Source organism: Hyperoodon ampullatus (genome assembly GCF_949752795.1).
Source record: "Hyperoodon ampullatus genome assembly, chromosome: 8".
Lineage (NCBI taxonomy): Eukaryota > Metazoa > Chordata > Mammalia > Artiodactyla > Ziphiidae > Hyperoodon > Hyperoodon ampullatus.
In genome coordinates, this window is record NC_136921.1 from 113894107 (window position 1) to 113913767 (window position 19661).

The following is a 19661-nucleotide window of genomic DNA, read 5'->3' on the forward strand; positions in this document are numbered from 1 at the left end:
AAGAAAGAAAAAAATGTTCCCTGATTTATAAAAAGATTAAGCACTTTATTAAAAACATTCTGAAATTATGCTGTCTACATCCATGCTCCATACTACCAAATATTCATTTACTAAACAGGAGACAGCTGCCAGAGAACAGTGAGAAGCTGATAGACATAAGAGAAAGCATTAGTAGCCAAGGCTGGTCTGTAGAGTTACACAATGCCTTGTACATTGGCAGGGCTCAACGGCTGTTTGCTAAACTGAGTTGAGACTATGATGTAAGTCAATGGGAAAAGACTGATTAATAAATGACACTAAGGCTTAAAGCAAGATACACACATGCGTGTATATATACACAGTCACACATACACACACATGCACACACATACACACGCACATACACTTCTCGCTGCTCCTCTTCCCCTTACTGGAATTCTGCCCCCCCTGAACCCTTCTCAGTGGTTCTAAATGGTATCACTATTGCTGCACAAATAATATGGGGGAGAAGTCATACTCTACCTTACATTTATAAGCCTTTATGCCTATTTATTATTATTTAACATAATCTTCTTCCACAAAACACTATAAAAATTGATGCTCTTAGAAATGAAAACTTACGTCCACACAAAACCATGAATACACATGTTCATATCAACATTACGCATAATAGCCAAACAGTGAAAACGATCCAAACGTCCAATCACCGATAAACAGAATGTGGTCTATCCATACCATGGAATGCTATTGGGCAGTAAAAATGAAGTACTGATACATGCTACAATGTGAATGAACTTCAAAAACATTCGAAGTGAATGAAGTCACGCACAAAACACCACGTATCCTGTGATCCCCTTTACCTGAAACGTCCACAGTAGGCAAATTCATAGGGACAAACAGCAGATGCGTGGCTGCCTAGGGCTGGGGCTGGGAGGCGGGGTGCGTGGAGGAATGCGGGAGAGTGGTAACGGAGAGTGACTGCTAAGTATGGGGTTTCTTTTGGAGGTGATGAAAATGTTCCAAAATTAAATAGTGGTGATGGTTACACAACTCTATACTAAAAAACTCATTGAATTGTGCACTTATAAACAGGTGAATTTTATGTCATATAAATTACATCTTAATAAAGCTGTTAGGAAAATTGATGTTCTTAAACATGACCGTGACCTACCAAAAAAATAGCTTAAAATTTTTCGTATGTTTTAGCAAAGAAGGCTGAATAATATATATTTTAGGAAAAGTCATTTAATACTCTAGCCTTTTAAGTTATGCAGACATTTTGTTAACAGAGTCAATCTCATTTCCCAACAACACTAGATGAATGAGGCTGGTGGACATGGATTTTGCAGAGCAGCGCGTCCCTTGCAGCTTCACCCTGCTCCCACAGGAGGAAACTTGGGTGTGGAGGTCCTTACCCCTGCATTATTTCTCAAGAACGTCCAGCCTGCTAGAATTCTCTGGCTTCCACTGGGCCAGACTGGGAGTCACCTGTACCCTCCCTTGTGGGCAGAAGTGAGGCCCAGCAGGCCCTGCATACTGGTTGGTTCCATTAGGCTCACTGCTCTTTAGCTGACCTGCTAATGCTATTTAAAATATCTCTTAGGAGAGTCGATTATGTTACCAATCCAGGAGCCATTTACTTTTCCCCTGGTTTACAGAATCTCAATTTTGTTTACATTGCATTGTGCACAATCTCAAGGGATAACTTGTATTTGCTTTTAAGTCAATCATGGTAATCCACTTCTTTGTTAGCGAGTGGTCTAGTGGTGGGCAAGATGTCCAGGTCTGGCAAATAAGGTGAAGTCCACCTGAGGGTATATTGGAAATGCATATTCCTTGATTATAAAAAAAAGAAAAAAAAGAAATATATATATATATATATATATATATATATATATATATATATGGATGGATGGATACTCAAAGATAGGTCAGCCTCTTTGCTGTCTTCCTTGAGTGTGATTGTGTGTAGATATCTTGAGATCAAGATGGGGAGACATTTCCTAAATGTAGAGGTTGGAAAAGCAGAAGGGCAAGAGCCTGGATCCATTGTGAGATCACCAATTTGTTGAATCAACTTTGAAACCACCTACCTTCTGACTTTCCATTATGTAAAATAAATATATTACTTAATCCACTATTACTTGAGTGTCCATTACATGCAATCAAAATGATGTTAACTGGAACATCTGCCAACCTAAAGATTCATAGTTCTTTCTAGACCTGGGCTTTCTGATAGCATCAGTCAGAATTTGGTTTGACTATATATAAGTACAGCTTAAACAAGAAGAAGTCAAAGAAGTTCAGAGATAGGAATTCCAGAGTTAGCATGATGGTTCCATAACCATCACAGATTCAGGTTGCTTCTATCAATCTGCATTATCATCCTTAAGCTGCCATCCTCAAGATCACCTCATGGTCCAAGGTGGCTGCTGAAGCTCCAGCCTTCACATTCACATTCCAGGACAAAGGAAAGGAAAAGTGTGGAAGGACAATAAGGGAGAATACCCTAGAACTGAATCTCCCATAAGGAATACCCCGGAAGTGCAGTACGACACTGTTTATACCTCATTGACTAGATCTAGGTCATGTCATCTCATCTTATTGCGAAGAAGGCTGGGAAATGTCTTCTAGCTGGGTACCTTGTTGTGGGGTCCTATTTTTAGAAAGAAGCATAAAGTGGGTATTGCAAAGACAATGAGAAATCTCTGATACATAGGGGATAAGCCCTTGATTAATCTCAGTACACTCTTCCATTAACCAAAGGTAACAGAAGATGCTTTATGCAAAGTCTCTCCAAAGAAGTTAGGGTGGTAGACAGTAAAGTCAGCACATCAGATGTCTTCAGATTGATAAGACATACGTGTTTTTTAAGATGACACTTTGAAAACGGGTAATATATTTTTAAATGAAATCAAATCAAATTCCTGGGTTACAGGGAACTCAGATTATTATTATTATTATTATTATTATTATTATTATTAATTTTGCCCACACCACATGGCTTGTGGGATCTTAGTTCCCTGACCAGGGATTGAACCCAGGCCCCTGGCAGTGAAAGCGTGGAGTCCTAACCACTGGACTGCCAGGAATTCCTGGAACTCAGATTAAATACCATGAAATGCTGGATCATTAATGGCACCCAGCTTATCCTAGAAGATTCTGGAACTACCCAAGAACAGGTGTAATATGAGACAGGGCAATCATAAAGCAGAAAGAAATAGCACTGGGTACTGCAACTATAACTAACCAAAGTAGCCATTTTTAAACTTTAATTTTAAAAACTTGGCTAAGGGGAAACAACTAGTATACCGACTTATGTGCCAATGAAACTTATTCTGAGGGAAAACTTAGGATAAAGTACCTTCTGCTACTTGTGGTTAATTAAAGAATATTCTTTTACTGCCTCTTTATGTGTAAACTCCATTGTTTTCTCAAATCTGTGGTCACAAGGAAAAAACATATGGAACAAAGTGGATTCTGGAACTGATAAAAGACTGTGCTATTAAGTTCTAATTTCAAATATCATTGCTCATCAAAACAGGCCGATTTTTCTCCCTGATTAAGTTTATATAAAAGAAATGTTATACATTCGAACTTATGAAATAAATGTATGCTGATAGACTATGGCATTGTCTATTCAATAGCATGGAATCCCAAATAAGATTTCATTTGAAGACACTTCTGCTCCTTAAAAAATATTTGGAAGCAAATTGCAAAAATTGTTTGAAAGCTACTATCTCATTCTAAAAGTGAAAGTCAGTCCAAATGTGGTTTGTACTTCTCTTCTGACTTCCAAACCAAAAACTTTAAAAATAAGCATCACAAATCTTATAATTGGATGAAAACTTTACCCCCAGCCATATCCTAATTTATGACTGGATATGAGTGCATCTCAGACCATATGCTTGGCTTATACATCCCACCCTCACAAATCACCGGCATTGCACAATTTCAGGCTGAATTGATAACAGGCATTTTTTCTTTAATTCCCCAAGCAAACACCCCAAGGAAGCAGATGTGTGTGTTTCAATCCACGACCCTCATGTCTCCTCCTAGTCCCATCTACCAGGCTGGCTGTGCCCTGGGCAGCAGCTTTGCAGGCCTTTCTCCCAGGCTTTGCAGATACGGCCTCTTGGACGTTGTTCCTTCTTGACTTTCCTGTTCCCATGTCTATTACTCACTATCTTACTGTTTGATGACGGCTAAAGGTTCTCATGCCGCCTGATGCCCCAGGAATGCTATTGCGTCGCAAGATTCAGAAATGTTGCTTCCGTGCAGACACGGAACCCAAATTCTCCCTGTGGTTTTCAGTCCTGCTCTGTGAAGCTGCCTCAGAGGCTGCTGTAAACTGGGAGGTCCTCCTATCTCCCACAGAAGTGCCTCTTGGATTTGTCTCATAAAATGTCATCTGAACCAAAGCTCCCCGTTTATCTGTAAGACCTTTGAAACCCACAGCTTCCCTCAGCAACGGCCTGAGGGAGGACAAAGTGCTTGCTTTTCCCGGTCTACAGAAAGCCCCCAGCACTTCTGCTACACCGCCAGCTGTGGGAAGCAACAAGTCCCTCTTTCTGTCCTAGAATGAGAGGGGCCACCTGTTTCTCATCTTCTGAATTTGAAAGAATAAGCCTGTGTTCACATGGTCCATAACCCACTGGTTACTTTTATGGACTTGGAATTATATTCCAAAGCTGTCTTTACTCTTTTTAACTGCAGATTATTTTTCAAAATCCTTCCTCAGGGGAAAACCCCTTGATCATTCCAGCTGCATCTCTCGTGACTATCTGGGACTCGGCAATACCTACCTCAGGGAATGGCATCAGCAGCCAGCTGTGGTCCCAGCACACTGGCCCTTCTGGTGCCTTTGGTGGCATCCTGGCCCAGCAGCACATTGCCCTGTACTCCCTCCCACATGTGAATTTCAGCAGTCCATGCTTTACTTTAAAGACCTTCCGTGCCTCTTCACTTCCCAGGGGAGCAGCCATATAGCCTAGCAATGGAGGACCTGAACCCTGGCATCAGACTGCCTGAGATTTTGCCACTTACCTGCTACGTGATCTCGAGCAAATCGCTTAATGTTGCTAAACCTCAGCTTCGTCAGCGACAAAGCACAGATTGAAAATATCTCCAACTTCTTCATAGGGTGTTGTGAGAAGAAAGCATAGGAGAAGGCTCAGCCTCAGTCTAGCCATGCTTGGTCCACATTAGCTAATGTCACAAATGACATTAGTGTCTGTGCCTCTGCTAAAACACAGCTACCCAGAATCAGGGACCAGCTGGCTCACAGCAGCGTCTGATACTGAACAAATGAATGGATAGATTCATACAGTCTGGACTCTCCTAGTGAGCAGGAACCACCAGAAAGTGCAGGGGCTTGGCTGCCTTGGGGATCTGCATCCATGTCCTGGTTCTCTCTGTTCCAATCGCCTGGGATGGCACCTTGTCTGCCTGGGATGATAACTGATGAACATAACCCATTGTGTGGTGACTATGAGGGTGGAATGGGGTCTCTCTGGAGTGTCGGAGTGGACTTCAGTGGGTCTCCTTCTCCTCAGGGAAGGTTACCTGGAGTGCAGGGAGCTGGGCCCAGCTCCCTTTGGGGTCCAGTAAACACAGGCTGCTTTGGGAAGGAAGCAGATGTGTTCCTAGCATAACACAGCCTGGGCTACAGTTCTCGGGAAATAGTGTTCAAACTATGTAAATGGGGTCTGTGGCAGAAAGTCTTCATCTTTGAGTTGTGAGCTTTGCTGCATTTTCAACATTTTAGCCAAGAACAAGCTGCAGCCAGTGTGGAAGTTCTCCTTGTGGCCTTCCCCATCCCCCAGATAACCAGTGCTCACGTTCTTCTCTCCCAGACCCCAAGATGGGAGATCCTAAACCAGTGCATTGCTGTCCTCATCACATGGCAGCAGAAACTGCGAGAAGAGATGCCTCAGCAGTAAGTGGATAGCCAAGGCCAAGAAAAGTGTCAGATGCAAGAGAGGATGTGGAACTTGCTGGTCTCCGAGGGAGGGTAGATGGTCCCAGAAATCCAGCAGGGAGCTCTGGAGAGGGAGGGTTAAGTAGAGAGGAATGTGGGGAAGGGGCTGTGACAGCCATGGAGGTGTCCCTACGATCCTTTCAAGAAGAATCGCTGTCCAGCTGTGAGAAGAGCAGTTAGCTGATGGCCTCCAGCTTTTAGCACCTTCAGGATTTCTGTCAGCTCTTTTGCCGAGGCCACACTCTTCCTGGGCATCTGCCAGCCAGTGACAGGGAGGGAATCTGACCATTTCTGCCCGAAGCAGGACTCTCCTGGGGCATCTTTGTCCCAGAGCTCTCTGTTGCATTGGCTGAGACTGGTCATCTCTCCCTGCGTCATCTTGCTCTTCTTTGTCCTTCCATCTTTCACAGATTCACCCCTTCCCCTTCCCTGCCCCCCTGCCCAAATCTCTTGTGCTCCTAACTCAGTCTCAGCATGAGCCTTCTGGAGGATCCCACTGACTTAGGAAGGAAAAGGGATCATTACAAAAGGACAGAGGATGCGCCTGGAAGGCCCTTGAGAGGACCAGAGAGCACATGCACTGGGCCCCCTAGAGCAGGTAGGTTCTGCTTCTCTGTTCTGGGCAAGGCACATAGGTGGCCAGGTTTGGGGATTAGGGCCCAATGCTTAACTATAAATACCCTTCACACCCCACCATGTTTATTTTTTTTTCTTGAACATATTGTGTGAAGTCTTGGACAGAGAACCACTGAAATCTTCTGGTGTGTTGTTGACACCAGGGAAGAGCAGGGGAAGAGATGCCTACCACAATGTCACTGACAGGCAGAGAACTATCACAGCTGAGAACTACAGGTTGTCAAGAGCATCCCCTCCCTGGAGAGATGGTACAAATGGTACAATGCCAGTTTTATCAGCTCTGGCAGTGCCTCACCCTAGTAATAGCTAGATACTCAATGGAGAGAAAAGGAAAAGAGCTAGTTCAGAATGCCCACAATGTAAAGTGTATAGTTCAGTGCCCTGCAAACAATTGATGGTCAAAAATTTGTAGTGTCTTTTATCTTATCCATAAATTGACCTGACCCTATTTTTTTCCTAGTTAATCTCCTAACCTATGTTTGAGTTAGGTTCTCCTGCATATAAAAGGACTTCATATAACAGTGTCTTAATATAAAAGTTTATTTTCTTACTCTTATAAAAGAAGTCTAGAATTGGTATGGTAGCTCCATGGTCAGCAGGGCCCCAGGCACTGTATGCCTTTTTGCTCTGTAATCTTTACCTTATAGTTGCCAATTTCAAGATGACCTCGTGGTCATAAGATGGTCACTATAGCTCCAGCCATCACATCAATGTTTTAAGCAGCAGAAGCAAGAAAAAGACAACACAGCAACAAAAAAAGTTTATATTTACAACTGGATCAGGACCTTTTAAAGATCTATGCTGGGAGTACCAGTCTCCCCCAAAGACTTACAGTTACACATCACTGGCCATTTTTGCTGCAAAGCATGCCAGGAAATGTAGTTTTATAAATGGCCATATTACTATATCCAATAAAGTGGGGATTTTCCTATGAAGGAAAAGGGAAAGGATAGTAATGTGTAGGCCACTAGCAGTACCAGCACACTTGCCTTTAAGCTGCTTTTCTCACAGTTCCTCACACAGAACAAGTCATCCCAACCTCAGAACTGCATAGTGACTCCTACACCATCTTCTCCAACTGCCCAAATCCGATCCCCCCATCCAAGTTTCCAGGCATGTCTCCCTTTCTCCATGAAGCCATTCCTGACCACCCCAGTGCAGTGACCTCCCCTTCTCTTATTGAGAAGTTATTCAGTTGGTTATTATTTAACTTTTTCTTTATTAGTCCTATACCACCAATGAGAATATGATCATCCAAAAGGCAAAACTAGTAGACTAGCATTATCTCTCAAATCAGTAGCACAGTGTTAAGTCATAAATTTAGCTGCTGCATGAACCATGTGCTGGATTCATTTAATTATAAAGTATTTCCCATTTCTTCTAAATAAAGCTTGGATTATTTTTCCCTTGCATTGCAATCAGATGACAGTTTCTTTATCTTCATGGAGTTACATGAAATCTTTCTACTGTTTATTCCCATTCATTTGGCATTTCATCTCACCAAGGGACTTGGTGTAATATATAGCCTGGAGCTTATACTGTATGGTGTACATACCCTCCGTCTAAGCAGCTGCCCTGATCAGACATAGATTTCTAACCTTGGAGCAGGAGATGGGGAGGCCCTCTTCTTGTGCCTAAACACTGCTAACTGCCGACCCCATAGCTCTGCCTTTTCCCCCACTAATAGTACTCTGATTTGAAGATGAGGTAGGATGGAAGGCAGTGATGTTCCCTGCTAAAAAAAACTACCCTGTCACCCCTTGCAGCCATAGATAGCCATGTGACAGAGCTCTAGCCAACGAGATAGATAGGTTGCCATGACACAGCCCTAGCCAGTGAGATGGATAGATGGCCATATGACACAGCCCTAGCCAATGAGATGGATATAGGTGGCCATATGACACAGCCCTAGCCAATGAGATACAAAATAGGAATTGTTAGATAATGCCTCTGTGAAAGCCCTTTTAACTCCTTGGCACTCACATTTTTGCCTTTCACTCTTCCTTTCCTCCTTGACTGGAACAGAGACAAATGTAGGTGGTAAAGCAACCATCCTAGAACCATGAAATAAGCATAAGGACAAAAACCACATGGTAAGAATGGATGAACAGAAAGTTAGTAACTGGTCCCTGCTGGCACAGTGGAGCTGCAGTCCTGGACTGGCTACCTTTTGACTTCACTTTATGTAATAGAAATTAACTTGCTCAAAAAATTGAGCAACTCTTGCTCGGGTCCCTATAACCCTCAGCAGAAAGCAATCCAAAGAGTGCCCCACGGAGAGGGGTGTCCCAGCAGCTAAATGTTCTACTTAAGAAGTCGCTTTTGGACCGGGGCACCCTTCTGGCCCGGAACTGTACATGTAGATTTCCCAGAGTTCTGTTCCTTTCATTGGAATTTGTGGCTGTGCTGCTGCCAGACCTCTCTCAGACACTGTAATTTCTGTGCTCTTCAATTTGGCATAACGGACAATAAGTCTTCAACAATAGTGTTGCCCAAAATGTCATCAACTTGCACGTTTTCATAAAATCTTTTAAGTCAATGAAGGGAGAACAGTAAACCAGGCACCATTCAGAATGTAACAAAGGGAAAGCTGCTGAAAACGAGATGCCATCCTAATTATTTCCTATTTATCAAGACTCACATTTTCAAACTTGGTGTGACATACTTTTGAAAGTGGCTATCTTTCATCATGTTTTGGTTTTGTTTTGTTTTGCAGTGTACTTGCTTTACAATGGTGTGTTAGTTTCTGCTGTATAGCAAAGTGAATCAGCTATACATATACATATATCCCCATATCTCCTCCCTCTTGCATCTCCCTCCCACCCTCCCTATCCCACCCCTCTAGGTGGACACAAAGCACCGAGCTGATCTCCCTGTGCTATGCGGCTGCTTCTCACTAGCTATCTATTTTACATTTGGTAGTGTATATATGTCCATGCCACTCTCTCACTTTGTCCCAGCTTACCCTTCCCCCTTCCCATATCCTCAAGTCCATTCTCTATGGCTGTGTCTTTACTCCTGTCCTGCCCCTAGGTTCTTCAGAACCATTTTTTTAAATATTCCAGATATATGTGTTAGCATATGGTATTTGTTTTTCTCTTTCTGACTTACTTCACTCTGTATGACAGTCTCTAGGCCCATCCACCTCACTACAAATAACTCAATTTCGTTTCTTTTTATGGCTGAGTAATATTCCATTGTACATATGTGCCACATCTTCTTTATCCATTCACCTCTCAGTGGACACTTAGGTTGCTTCCATGTCCTGGCTATTGTAAATAGAGCTACAATGAACATTTTGGTACATGACTCTTTTTGAATTATGGTTTTCTCAGGGTATATGCCCAGTAGTGGGATTGCTGGGTCATATGGTAGTTCTATTTGTAGTTTTTAAGGAACCTCCATACTGTTCTCCATAGTGGCTGTATCAATTTACATTCCCACCAACAGTGTAGGATGGTTCCCTTCTCTCTACATCCTCTCCAGCATTTGCTGTTTGTAGAGTTTTTGATGATGGCCATTCTGACTGGTGTGAGGTGATACCTCACTGTAATTTTGATTTGCATTTCTCTAATGATTAATGATGTTGAGCATTCTTTCATGTGTTTGTTGGCAATCTGTATATCTTCTTTGCAGAAATGTCTATTTAGGTCTTCTGCCCATTTTTGGATTGGGTTGTTTGCTTTCTTGATATTGAGCTGCATGAGCTGCTTGTAAATTTTGGATATTTATTCTTTGTCAGTTGGTTCATTTGCAAATATTTTCTCCCATTCTGAGGGTTGTCTTTTCATCTTGTTTATAGTTTCCTTTGCTGTGCGAAAGCTTTGAAGTTTCATTAGGTCCCATTTGTTTATTTTTGTTTTTATTTCCATTTCTCTAGGAGGTGGGTCAAAAGGGATCTTGCTGTGATTGATGTCATAGAGTGTTCTGCCTATGTTTTCCTTTAAGAGTTTGATAGTGCCTGGATAGGTCTTTAATGCATCTTGAGTTTATTTTTGTGTATGGTGTTAGGGAGTGTTCTAATTCCATTCTTTTACATGTAGCTGTCCAGTTTTCCCAGCACCACTTATTGAAGAGACTGTGTTTTCTCCACTGTATATTCTTGCCTCCTTTATCAAAGATAAGTTGACCATATGCGCGTGGGTTTATCTCTGGGCTTTCTATCCTGTTCCACTGATCTATATTTCTGTTTTCATCACGTTATTTAGTCCAGTTCTGGTCAGAATACAGCATACATCTTTCAGCCTCACTCAATTCTGAGAAATATTCTTTTCCTTAATCATTGTAAGGCAGTGCTAAGAAGACAGAGTCGGTCCCTCAACTATCAGAGAAATTCAACTCTTCCTTAGTCGCCTCCCTGACCAGACCTGACGGGGTGACCAATCAGGGGTCTCCATTTGCCCGGGACTCAGAGGTCATCAGGAGGCAAAAAGTTGCCAGAAAAGTCCCAGAGATGGGTTAATCACCTTGCCATTCCAAGCCTCTCAACACAAACCAGAGAGCGAGCAAAAAGGGTCCTGCTCCTCTTAACTGCAATTCACCCTCCGGGCCCTTATTCTCAACATCCGTGATAGTCATTTCAGGGGCATTTTTAACAAGCCCAGATGTCTGTTTTATCACTCATGTTCCAGGTACTAGTCTAGGCCCAGGGGATATAATGGCGAATAAGGGAGATGAGATCCTCACCTTCCTGCAGCATCAGTTTTACTAGGGAATATCGATAATAAACAAGGAAAAAACAAACAGGATAACTCCAGAGTGAGAAGAGTGATGAAGAAACACTTGAACAGGAGAGGGACGTGCTGAAGAAGGCCCACCACCCTCAGCCTTTCTCTGGCTCTCAAATCCCTGGCCCTCCCCATGGTAGGTAGAGAAGGGAGGGTTAGGGGAATTCTGTGGGCAGGGAGAACACACCCACTCTGGAGCCTACAGCCTCTCTCCCTTCTAGACTGCATTCCAGGGACTTGGGAACCCCAATGCCCCGCCCACATGGCCCAAGCCTACCTCTAGGGTCTGCCCCACGAGGTGAATCACTCCGAAGGTGGGTACACCTCTAAGCCTGAGGAGTAGCTGGGGGCATGGGGGGGTGGCGGGAGTGGAGGGCCCTCGGGGTGTGGGACAGGGTTGGAGACGGAAGGAAAACGGGGGTGGCCTTTGGTCATGTGTCAGGGACTGGTTCTCCTTGTGCTGCCATGTTCTGACACAAAACCCCAATGAATCTGAAATTTCTAAATGTGAACCTGGCCCTCCTGCTTTGTCAGAGTATGAAGTTAGAATATATTTTAATTAACAGTTTTGTAGCTTGCTACATACACCTATATATCAATATGTGTATGTACACCTACATGTAAACACACCCGCACACCTTAGAAAAAATGGTTAACACTTGATTCTGTGGTCATCTTCTAGCCTCAGGGATGCCTGAGGATCTGACCCTTAGTCAACATTACATCAGTGAATCGTTTGGGAGAATCCCTCTACTGGACCCAAGGGGAAGGAGAACCCAGCAGAGGTCAGCGCACCATCTCCAGCACCTGTACATCATTATTGAGATTTTATTAGTAACTGAGGAGCCGCTATTCATGAGCTACAGCTGCAAGAGAGAAGGGGTTAGCCACACACCCCTGTGGATCCCTGTGTGGGTCCTGGAAAGGAGACTTTCAGAGGGAGATTCGCATGAAGGAAGTTACTGGAGGCAGGCTCCCAGGATCGACACCTGTGAGGGAGTGAAAGCTAGGGGATAGGAAGCGGGAGAAAGTGCATTGCAATTTATTTGCAAAGGAGGCCTTGGCTGATCTCCTGGGAAGGGAGGTATGGTTCTCCAGGGATTTCCCATGCTGGGGTGACACCCCAAAGAGACTCAGCTGTAAGCCATCAGCAGCCAACATATCCGGGATAAATGGAGTGAGGGGGAAAATAAGTGCCTTGGTTCTCAAGTGAGGGATCTGGGCAGAGCTCCTCAAAAGCCACCACAGGGGATATATGATTAGCTACTTATAAAGCTGAAGGGACCCCAAGCTTATGGCTTTTCACAGCTGAGGTCAGCCCTACCTTCCCAGGCCTGTCTCTTGTGACCACACACAGCACGCTGTGTTATTGCTTGTCCCTGATGCCCATAAAGCCAACTGAGGCTCACGAGTTTGAATAGCAGTCTGAACCCAAGGGCACTGTTGCTGGTCCACCCTCAAGAACATCATGGGACTCTATTGGTACTCACACTCCAGGCCCAGAGAGCACAGCTCAGACCTGGACAGAGAAACATTCAATAGGGAGGGCTCTGTAGGTCTCTCTGTGGAGGTTATAATAAGTGATATATTCAAATATTTCTTAAACAGTTCACAGAAAATATTTCCGTAAAGAAAAAATCGCTAAATTTGACTTCAGAGCTTCTGTTTATCAAAAAATATTATTAAGAGAGTGAAAAGACAAGCTACAGACTAGAAGCAGATATTTGCAATACACATGTCTGAAAATGAACTCATATCCAAAGTGTGTGTGTGTGTGTGTGTGTGTATATATATATATATATATATATATATATACATATATATATATATATATATAAAACTTCTAGATGTCAATAAGAAAAATACAGGTAATCAAATATTTTTTTTTTTTTTTTTTTTTTTGCAGTACGCGGGCCTCTCACTGTTGTGGCCTCTCCCGTTGTGGAGCACAGGCTCCGGACGCGCAGGCTCAGCGGCCATGGCTCACGGGCCCAGCCGCTCCGCGGTATGTGGGATCTTCCCGGAGCGGGGCACGAACCCATGTCCCCTGCATCGGCAGGCGGACTCTCAACCACTGCGCCACCTGGGAAGCCCCAAATATTTTTTAAGTGGCAGAAAATTTGATCAATACTTCACCAAAGAGGCTGTCTAAATGATCAACAAGCATATTAAATGTTGCTCAACATTATTAGTCATTAGAAAAATGCATATTAAAACGATGATGAGACACCACTATCGACCTGCAAGAATGGCTAAAATTAACCAGTCAATACCAAGTGTTGACAAGGATGGCTCTTGTACATGGATCAGAGAGCTCTCACACTCTGCTGCTGGGAGGGTACATTGGTACAACCACTTTGGAGAAACTGGCAGTATCTCCTAAAGCTAAACCAACCCCTTTCCCTATGGCCCAATAATTCCACTCCTGGGCATATACCCAACTGCCATAGACCGTCTATAGCAGTGTTCATCATAATAACCAGAAACTAGAAGCAAATGTCTTTCAACAGTAGAATGGATAAATAAACTCTAATTTGTTCACACAATGGAATACTATGTAGCAAAAGCAACCAACTGCTGGTATAAGGAACAACATGGAAAAATCTCGTAGACACGAAGTTGAGCATAAGAAGCCTGACCCAAAGAGTACATGTGTGATTGCATTTATATGAAGTTCAAAAAGAGGTCTATGGTGATAGAGTTTGAAATACTTTTATACCTTGAGGAAGGGGACAGATATTGACTAGCCGGAGTACTGGGGTGCCTTCTGCGGGCCTAGAAATGCTTTATATCTTGATCAGGGTGGTTGTTTTATGGGTATATACACGTGTAAAAATTCACTGAGGTGTACACTTATAATTTGAACCTTTAGTGTATGATGTTATACCTCAAAAAAAGTGAGTTGCTTATAATAATAATAACGACAATGAGAAGGAGGAAGAAAGGGAAGGGGAGAGAAGAAGAGGAGGAGGAAAAGGAAAAGGAAGAAGAAGAGATGGAAGAGGAAAACCACCAGCTTCAAGAGGGAACAGAAAGTATCAAGCTCCTGATGCAAGAACAAGTTTGGCATCACTGGCAACAGGAAGGCCAGCCTGTGGTGCACAAAGAAAGGAATGGTACCCGAAGAAGCTGGGAGAGGAGGCAGGGCTGCTCAAGTAGGGCCTGCAGTTAGGGAAGAGTCTGGATTTTCCTATAAGGGCAGAGGGTAGCATTTGGCCCTTTGTCAGCAGCAGCATGGAGGCAGGGAGCACATTATCTGCTTCATGGGCTTTTTCTAAAATCACTTTAGCTGCTGGGAAAGAAAAAGGGATTTTGTGATAAGGGGCAACAGTGCATGCAAGCAGGGAGACCATTCACAAGACTATCAGAGTTAAAAGTGGCAGGAAATGCTGTTAGAGACAGACATGCTAGCAACGATCAGAAGACGCTATTATTCATCTACCCATTGCCAGTCCAGAGCTTCCTCACTCTTCTCCTGCCCTACAGAGAGTGGCTATGTGGGCATCTTCAACAAGCCCTCCTACCCTCTAACTACAGCTTGGCTCAGCAGACTAGAGGGGGCAGGAGGAGAATGAGGTGGGTGTGTATTTGGCTGAAGGGAACAGCCCTCTCCTACAGCTACACAATCTTAGTTCTGGAAACTTCTCCCTGTCTCATTCCTTTGGACTTGCCTACACTTTTGTAAGGATTCCCTCTGTTTAATTCCCCCCAATTACTTCATTTGAGTGTGCCATGTGTTTCCTGCTGAGTATGAATTCCATACAGTATTAAAACTATAGACCATTCCTAGACCCAGAGGTCAAGGATAACATATATCCTACATGCCCCTAAGAAGGCAGAGAAGGTTCTAATATATTTTCAAAGGATTTTCATCCAAAATAGAAGTGTTATCTTTGAAGGGGCCAGACTCAACTATCTGGAATATTTGCTTATAGGCAACACTGTATTCTGAAACAAGGCTGAATAAATGAGCATGTTTATATACAGTAAGTCCCCTACATATGAACCTTCAAGTTGCGAGCTTTCAAAGATGTGAATGTGTGTTCGCCTGTCCAATCATGTAAGTTAGTTCACATGTCTGGCGTACATTGTCACGTGCGTGCATCCTCTACAAGTGGTTGTGCTTTTGTGTACTTTACTGTACTGTACTGTATAGAGTACAGTAGTACAGTATCTTTATTTCAAGCCCAGGATGTCCGGAAGCAAACGTAAAAGCAGCAGTGATGTAGCTGGTACTGTAAGGTACTTTTCAAGGTACTGTACTATAAGATTAAAAATGTTTTCTTTATTTTTTGTGTGTGTTTTTATCTATTATTTGTGTAAAAAGTATTATAAACCTATTACAGTACAGTACTATTTAGCCAATTGTGTTAGTTGGGTACCTAGGCTAACTTTGTTGGACTTATGAACACATTCTTGGAACAGACCTTGTTCGTATGTAGGGGACTTACTGTACTTTTAAAGGCCTTTTATATTTTTCTTCAGTAGCACTTCTCACAACGGAAATTATTTGTATGTTTTAATGTCCATCTTCTGTATTAGACTCCAAGCTCCACGGAGAAAATCCATGGAAATTGTCCATGAAGAGTTGCATTGCCCACTGTATCTTCAAGACTTGGAACAATACCTGACATAGGATTTAATAAATAAATGTTGTTGAAGGACCGAACAAGAGGATGGAGGATAAGAGGAGAGAGGAAAGAATTAGAACTGGAAGATGGAGATAGGGATTCCAGCTCCCCCAATTACCATCAGCTGTGTGTTTATATCCACCTGATTTCTCAGGGCTTCCGTACATGTCTGTACATAAAATTAGGCTAAGGACTCCTTTCTGATCTAATATTTGTGAATATCAAATGAGATAACACTTATAAAAGTAAATGAAGCCGCCGTCAAATATGAGATGTTATTACTACAGTAAAAGCATCAGTAAGATGGGCCCAGACCTGTTCCCTGGTTTTTTAATGCAGCACACATAAGCTTTTGCAGAGCATGGAAAGATATTATGATTTTTACAGTTTCATTTAAGAATAATTCAGCTCAAGTAGCTGCAAACCTTGAAATCTGGTAATGTGCATCTAGGTGTTAAGGAATCCAGACAGCCATGCACAAAACATGACAAGATAACATGTGCCTTATTCTCCCTGGCTCCTGAAGCAGGAAAGTGAAGAGAGAGGCCACCAGATGCAATCATTTCAGGCAGCTTCTGGAGCGTAGCACCCAGGCGGCACACCTTAACCCCATCATGTCCAAAACGCCGCTGGTGGGGGGCCATGTAGGAGGGGGAAGACTGAAAAACCCAAGAAACAGTGAGTGATAAAAACAGAGGATGACCCCAGTAATGGAGTTAAGTCTCTTTTGAGGGACTCCGAAACTAATAGTGTATCTTGATACTGTGTATGGCCATAATTCATATCTAAATAGGAGCAAGTCCTCTCGATTTTCCATAAACTCTTTTTTTTTTCTTTTTTTTTGCGGTACGCGGGCCTCTCACTGTTGTGGCCTCTCCTGTTGGGGAGCACAGGCTCCGGACGCGCAGGCTCAGCGGCCATGGCTCACGGGCCCAGCCGCTCCGCGGCATGTGGGATCTTCCCAGACCGAGGCACGAACCCGTGTCCCCTGCATCGGCAGGCGGACTCCCAACCACTGCACCACCAGGGAAGCCCTTCCATAAACTCTTAAATATGCATTTCATATCTGTATTAGTCAGGGTCTCCAGAGAAACAGAAACAATGTGTGTGCATATATGCATATATACACACACATACACACATATATAGGATATATATAGGACGTATATATGTGTGTGTATATATAATACGATGTGTGTTTGTGTATATAAATATATATATACACATATATCTATATATCTCTCTATCTATCTATCTACCATCTATCTACCTATGAGAGAGAGATTGATTTAAGAAACTGACTCATACAGTTGTGGAAGCTGGCAACCCCAAAATCTGTACGTTGGGCCAGCAGGCTGGAGACCAGGGAAGAGCCAAGTTACAGTTCAAGCTCTGTGGGCATGTCTTATGCCACTGCATGCTTTCTTTTCTTTTCTTTTTTTTAATTTGGAGGGGGTATTTATTTGTTTGTTTGTTTGTTTATTTATTTATTTATTTTTGGCCATGTTGGGTCTTCATTGCTGCTCACGGGCTTTCTCTAGTTGCGGTGAGCGGGGGCTACTCTTTGTTGTGGTGCATGGGCTTCTCATTTTCATGGCTTTCTCTTGTTTTGGAGCACGGGCTCTAGAGCGCAGGCTCAGTAGTTGTGGCGCATGGGCTTAGTTGCTCCGCAGCATGTGGGATCTTCCCGGGCCAGGGCTCGAACCTGCACTGCACCATTTCTAATGCAATCTGCTCTTGCTGGGATGTTCTTTCTTCTTCCACTTATCCAAATTCTGTTTATTCTTCAAGGTACTCAAGTGTGATATTTTTTAAAGAAAGTTTTCCGTAGTATCTCATTGACTCCCCCCTTTCCTTTACCCTAACCAGAATGAATTACGCCCACCTTTGGGCTCCCAGGCACTGTCCATAATCCCATGTGGAGCAATCTAAACATGGTCTGGTTCATTTTATAAATTGCTGTGTGCATCTCTCTTGCTCTCCCTTCTGCCCCAGATCATAAGCTCTTTGAGAATAGAAACTTGAATTTCCTTTTTAAAAAAAATCCCAACAGAAAACTGGACAGGTACATGTAAAAGTATGAGATTAGATCACTCCCTAACACCATACACAAAAATAAGCTCAAAATGGATTAAAGACTTAAATGTAAGGCCAGACACCATCAAACTCTTAGAGGAAAACATAAGCAGAATACTCTATGACATCAATCACAGCAAGATCCTTTTTGACCCACCTCCTAGAGAAATGGAAATAAAAACAAAAATAAACAAATGGGACCTAATAGAACTGCAAAGCTTTTGCACAGCAAAGGAAACCATAAACAAGACCAAAAGAGAACCCTCAGAATGGGAGAAAATATTTGCAAATGAAGCAACTGACAAAGGATTAATCTCCAAAATTTACAAGCAGCTCATGCAGCTCAATAACAAAAAAAACAAACAACCCAATCCAAAAATGGGCAGAAGACCTAAATAGACATTTCTCCAAAGAAGATATACAGATTGCCAACAAACACGTGAAAGAATGCTCAATATCATTAATCATTAGAGAAATGCAAATCAAAACTACAATGAGATATCACCTCACACCAGTCAGAATGGCCATCATCAAAAAATCTAGAAACAGTAAATGCTGGAGAGGGTGTGGAGAAAAGGGAACACTCTTGCACTGCTGGTGGGAATGTGAATTGGTACAGCCACTATGGAGAACAGTATGGAGGTTCCTTAAAAAACTACAAATAGAACTACCATATGACCCAGCAATCCCACTACTGGGCACATACACTGAGAAAACCATAATTCAAAAAGAGTCATGTACCAAAATGTTCATTGTAGCTCTATTTGCAATAGCCAGGACATGGAAGCAACCTAAGTGTCCATCATCGGATGAATGGATAAAGAAGATGTGGCACGGGCTTCCCTGGTGGCGCAGTGGTTGAGAGTCCACCTGCCGATGCAGGGTACACGGGCTCGTGCCCTGGTCCGGGGAAGATCCCACATGCTATGGAGTGGCTGGGCCCATGAGCCATGGCCACTGAGCCTGCGCGTCCGGAGCCTGTGCTCCACAACGGGAGAGGCCACAACAGTGAGAGGCCTGCGTACCACAAAAAAAAAAAAAAAAAAAGATGTGGCACATATATACAATGGAATATTACTCAGCCATAAAAAGAAATGAAATTGATCTATTTGTAATGAGGTGGATGGACCTAGTCTGTCATACAGAGTGAAGCAAGTCAGAAAGAGAAAGACAAATACCGTATGCTAACACATATATATGGAATTTAAGAAAAAAAAACGTCATGAAGAAACTAGGGGTAAGACAGGAATAAAGACACAGACCTACTAGAGAATGGACTTGAGGATATGGGGAGGGGGAAGGGTAAGCTGTGACAAAGTGAGAGAGAGGGATGGACTTATATACACTACCAAACGTAAGGTAGATAGCTAGTGGGAAGCAGCCGCATAGCACAGGGAGATCAGCTCGGTGCTTTGTGACCACCTAGGGTGTGGGATAGGGAGGGTGGGAGGGAGGGAGACGCAAGAAGGAAGAGATATGGGACCATATGTATATGTATAACTGATTCACTTTGTTATAAAGCAGAAACTAACACACCGTTGTAAAGCAATTATACTCCAATAAAGATATAAAAAAAATTCCCAATAGATAACACAGTATCTAGTATAGAATAGGTACATTTACTTAGCATTT